The sequence below is a fragment of the Gorilla gorilla genome, chromosome 18, assembly GCF_029281585.2.
Source record: "Gorilla gorilla gorilla isolate KB3781 chromosome 18, NHGRI_mGorGor1-v2.1_pri, whole genome shotgun sequence".
NCBI lineage: Eukaryota > Metazoa > Chordata > Mammalia > Primates > Hominidae > Gorilla > Gorilla gorilla.
Window position 1 is genome coordinate 81,154,074 of NC_073242.2, and position 5,584 is coordinate 81,159,657.

Below are 5,584 nucleotides of genomic sequence, written 5' to 3' on the forward strand. Positions count from 1 at the left end.
GTCCTCTGCAGGAACACAGGCTTAACATCTTGTTCAAGGGTACCAGTTGGTAAGCTCCAGAATTTAAACCTAGGACATGGATTCTACTGCCTTACTCTTCTCTTCACGTCACACTGGAGCAGAATAACTTGACTCAGGATGGTTGGAGGAAGAGAGGTGGAAGAAGGCTGAGAAAAATAGTGAAGATGGAAGACTTTGTTTTGGGCTCTTTCAGAATCTCTACTCTCAAGTGGTCCATTTTCTTGGACTACTATCCAGAGATAAAATGAGAATAAAGAGACAAAAAAAATTGACTTCCTATTTAATCAGTGTGAAACCCCACTACCTATTCAAATTCTAGTTTAGCTTCAAGACCTAGCACAGACTCGTAAACCTTCTTTCACTATTAGAGCTTTCAGTCACTTACTTTTCCTTAGAACCTATGGAAAGAGATGGCAGACAATCCATCATTTAATGACATCCTGCCACTTGCTGTTTACTGTTAGCTGTGCTTCATCAACAATGCTAAAACCTCTGCTATACAGAAAAATAAATCCACCAGAGTGGTTGAGTCTTCCAGATAACTGATGGTTTTCTTTCTCAGGCCCGAGCATTTTTAAAAGTGCAAATATTTTGGCAAGAAGCATATGTATGGTATATCTTATACGTCTCTGTTTTTTTAAACATGTTATGCTAAGCATGTTTTTGCCATCCATTATTGCACTGTCCCTTGTTACTGGGTATCCCTGTACTTAATGCCCTGATAGTCTGAAGTGTATTGTCTTTTATCTATTTGTTTTTCAAATCTCCTCTTATTGGGGAGGCTTTCAGCCATTACTGTGCCTCCAATGGGAATCCTTTTTTTTCCTTCACTCTGACACGATCTCAGATCACTGCAAACTCTGCCTCCTGTATTCAAGTGACTCTCCTGCCTCAGCCTCCTGAATAGATGGGATTACAGGAGCATGCCACCATGCCGGGCTAATTTTGTATTTTTAGTAGAAATGGGGTTTCACCATGTTGGCCAGGCTGGTCTCAAACGCCTAAGCCCAAGTGATCCACCTTCCTAGGCCTTCCAAAGTTTTGGGATTACAAGTGTGAGCCTTCGTGCCCAGCCTCTAATGGGAACCTTCTCTCACCTTCCAACTCACTGCTCCTAAAGCATCATGAACTGGGAAATCGGAAAGTCATGATTGTTAAACACATGGGCAAAGTATGAGTAAACAGGTCTCCAGTCAGGGCCAGAGGAACAATTTCCATTATTTCGGATGATCAAAGGTTTGATCAAAGATTCATATCTCTTGACTATTTTTAGTTGGAGAAATTTCCTGAATAGCTGAGCTCTGAATAGGGGAAATGTTTCCGGAGGTAAAATTCATCAGGTAATGTTTTTACAGTATCCAACTCAGTGCCGAGGGCACAGCAGACACTGAACAAGGGCACAGCAGACACTGAACAAGTTACTTGGTGACTACAGTGTCCTCAACTGCAAAAAGTGTCCAATAATGACCAATAGAGTATTTGCATCACCTGCTATTTTGATTGCCCTCAAGATTTCAGGTAGTGGTAAAAAATGAACACAACATCATTTTGATATGGTATCTTTGTAAGCAAACTTAAATTCTCTTTGGAACATGAGTACATGTAAGCAAAATGATGTGGTCCAACTAACTTTGAATAAATAGTGCTGCAACATCCAAAGACACAATGGGTTGAGTAACCTCTAAATCAACTGCCCTTATAAATGAAGATGGTCATTGTTAAACTTAAAAAAAATCTGAATGAATATGCATATTATACTTAAGATTGTTCTGGTTAATGTAAAGAACAACTGAGGAAAAGAATGAAACTGAAAAAAGAAAATGGCATCCAAACCTTTCTTCAGACAAACAACCTCTGTGTCAGTTTTCAGGGTTCGTCATACTGTTTAATTTCAAATCTTTACGGAGAGGATATGGGGGGAATATCAATAAATGGCTCAAGAATAATTTTTCTTGTTCTGTTTTACTTTATTACATCATTGTATCAAGCGTAGGGTATCAGTGAGTTTTGGAAATTATGCCACCCAGACAAACCAGTGCAGTGATGACGATGGAGATTTCTGGCTCCTGTAGTCTTTGCCCACCCTCCTCTGAACCTGCTTTTTAGCATTTTAGAAGAATTGAGAGGAACTCTAGAAACTACAGCTTTGGCCATTCAAAGGCTATCATCTGGGAAGTTTTAATGACTACATGGCTAGACTATCATATTTTTGCCCCAAGCTACTAATTGAGTCTCAAAGGTAGCATTCAGCATCCTTTCCTACCGAGATCTCATTATGCACGTGTAATGTGAGTAAACAATGAGATTCTATTAAATTACATTCCTCCCTTTAAATTAGCCTTAATACAGAAAGGGAGGAGACAGGGTGCTTATTCTTACAGAGATCAAGTAATTAATTTTGTAGTTTCTATGAAATATTGAAGGAAATCATGCAAATGAATTTGCAAACAATTAGAGCAGGAACTACTCAAATATGTGTATTTATGGAAAAAAAGATATAAAGTGAATACAGATCAGTTCATTAGTCTCATGGAGTTTCTTCATCATGGTAAGAGTGTTGTACATGTGACTAAAGTGCTAAATAAAATTTTAGATAGATGTTTATTAATTGCTAGATGTTGACTTTTACTTTTAAAATCACTTTCAGAAATTCTAACATCGTGTTCGGTTACCATTTTAGTACAATCTCATACCTAGAAGAAATTGTGTTCATAACTGTAATACGCTCCCCTCCTTTATTTATATAGAATTTCAGGGTTTTCAACTTACTTCATAATCCAGGGACATTACAAGCACCTCAGTTAGAAATGCTATATTTTTGCAAAGCAAAGCTTGAAACAAAAATATTTTGTGGTTAAACATTCATTAACTAGAAAATGTAACCCACACAAAAAGCACAAACCCAGAGCATATCAGATAATCAAGGTTTAATCAAGGTTTATTGTAGTATCTATTATTTAAAACTAGAAGCTAAATACATAAGAGCATCTCTCTGGTTTTGTGCTTCAAATATTTATACACATGTTTCCAAATGCTCCAGCATTAGCATTAGGGAAATATAATTTACAGAAGAAAATATCTACATATTGCTTCTGTCAACTTCTGGGTATTTTCCCCACAATCGTTTGAAATCACTTGAAATTAGTCTTGTCAGCATCCAACCTTGACCCTAGGACAGGGTTTCTCCTCCTTAGCACTATGGACATTGTGGACTGCATAATTCTTTGTTGTGGCAGTGGCTGTCCTGGGCATTGTAGGATATTTAGCAGCATCTTTAGCCTCTACCCATAATAAGTCACTAGCATTTCTATAGGTGCCAGTAGCATGTCTCTAGACATTGCCAGATGTCCCCGGAAGAACAAAAATTTCTGACACAAAATAATGACTAAAGACATGACATCAGAGATCTATGGCACAATAAAGAGAGCTCCAACATGTATAGTGACTGGTAGCTTATGGCATGGGGAGGGATGACAGAAAAAGAAATTAAAATATATGATTAGAAGATTCCTGAATTAAAGGAAAGAAACACTTAATTGAGAATAGAAAGGTCTGTTCGCATCCTGAAGAAACACCAAGATGTAGTTTGGTAATAAACTTCAAGGATTAAAACCAAACAAAACAAAGATACAAAGGAGAAAAATATTCTGCCTCAGACTTAACCAAATAAATGTGATAAGATTATCAAAAAAAAAGTTCTGTTATTTGGGTGAGTTACCAAAATGAGGCATTCTTCTTTGCTTAAGAAGTGGGGCCCATGACACAGGGGGAGACTCTACTTTGTTAGATCGCTGCTCAAATTCTGGACCACAAACTTGGGCGTTGGTGGTCGTTTTCTATTCCTAGTGGATACCCCCAGTGGATTCACTCATTATAGGTTGTCTGAATGCGTATTATTTCCCAGGAGCATGTCAATTACCCCACTCTCTTACCAACAATGCTTTTATATATGGCCAGAAGTGTCCATTTTTATCTTCAATAAATTTTAATATTTACTAAGCTTTTATCTTCACTCGTTAGGAAAAAGCAGGCTTTTGTTGGTTAATTGCGCATTCCTTCTTCTTATATATTGCCTCAGTGCATGTTGCCCATTTTCCTACCATTTTCTTTATTTTTTAAGTTGGACTGCAGTTGCTCTTTGTGAACTGTCAGATGCGTTGAGAGAATGGGCTTCTCCGGAGTGTATTTTATCTTTTGAATTTGTTTCTGGTGTTTTGCTGAACCAAAGGTTTTCATTTGAACGCGGTCAAATCCTTCAGACTTCTCCTTCACAGCCTCCAGGTATCTCATCTTCCTTGGAAAGGTCTTTATATCACTCTGGGATTATGATATTCTTATACTTTTAGTATTAACATGGCTGAACCACAACCGATGACAGGAAATCGGATGCTTCTGACCCAGTGAGCAGAAGAACCCTGGGAAAAGGATGACATTTTTTTCAAAGGGCTAAAAAATATAAAACATACAGACCAAACAGCAGAAAACTGAAAATCCAAGGTCTAAGGCAGCGCTTCTTGCCTACTTGTAATTTGTGAACCGATAGAAAGGACACAGAAACATACCTTAAGGTCCACTATCAGCTATGCTGCCTTATGGTATATTATGCATGCATGTCTGCACATGTATATACACAAAGCTGGCAAGTTAATGATGTAAATAGGCTCTTCTACATGCCTAGAAAGAGAAGAAACTCTGACAAAGCCCATAATTCTTTCCAATTTGGCATTCTTCTAAGTACCCAATACCAATATCCCATGGTATTCATCATCAACCGGGACTCTCAGATTAAACTTTCTTGATTCTGAAATTTTATAACCATCTACTCTATTCCCTTCTTTCCCCAATAGTCTAGTAAAAGCCCAAAATAGAGACTTTTCTAAACTACTGCTCCTGATCTCAACCCCCTACCCTACCTCCCTGGATTAAGTTCCTCTTGATTGATGGAGTTTGGTTGTCTGGATTCTGCAAGCTTAGCTGTTCCAATTTATAGTCTGGCTACAAGCCCCACCCACTGCTCAATGACCAGGGGCAGTGTGATGTTGAACCTAAAGGTCTCTATTGTGACATATGTAGCTGGTACAAAAGAATGTTTGCTTGCCCTCTTGAAGGTCTTGAACACTGCTGGAAGCCTACTAGATATTTAACGTAATCACCATGATAATGGCTAAGATTTATTAAGCATCTGTTATGTGCTTTATGGTGCTAAGAACTTCTCAGGTATTTACTCATTGAATCTTCACAAAAACCTTATGAAGTAGGTAAAATTATTATATTATCATTCCCCGATTTAGAGTATAAGTTAATGAAAGTCCCAAATAAAAATAACTCAAAAAGTCTTTTCCAAAAAAAGGGAGAGGATCCATTTGATCCATTGTAAGAAATTCTGTGATAGTTATTTATGTTAAACTTGGCTACCCCAAGCAATGAATGGCACAGTGATAAAACAGACTCTTGTCAGGAGCTTTTCAAACTGTAAATGATTAATAATGTTCATTTCTTACTAAATGCCTTGAAGAAAGCAGTGCCCCTTCATGAGGGAGATAAGGTATACATAGAAAGTAGC

The 5,584-nt window shown here is 37.7% G+C and overlaps 1 long non-coding RNA gene across 1 annotated transcript; it reads right to left on the reverse strand.

Moving 5' to 3' along the window:
- Positions 1–2,941: 2,941 nt before the first annotated feature.
- LOC101134680 (uncharacterized) lies at positions 2,942–5,028 on the reverse strand. Its single transcript, XR_176522.5, has 2 exons — positions 4,935–5,028; positions 2,942–4,436 (listed from the first exon to the last, which is right to left on the reverse strand). It is a non-coding gene; the product is annotated as an uncharacterized lncRNA (long non-coding RNA).
- Positions 5,029–5,584: the final 556 nt, after the last annotated feature.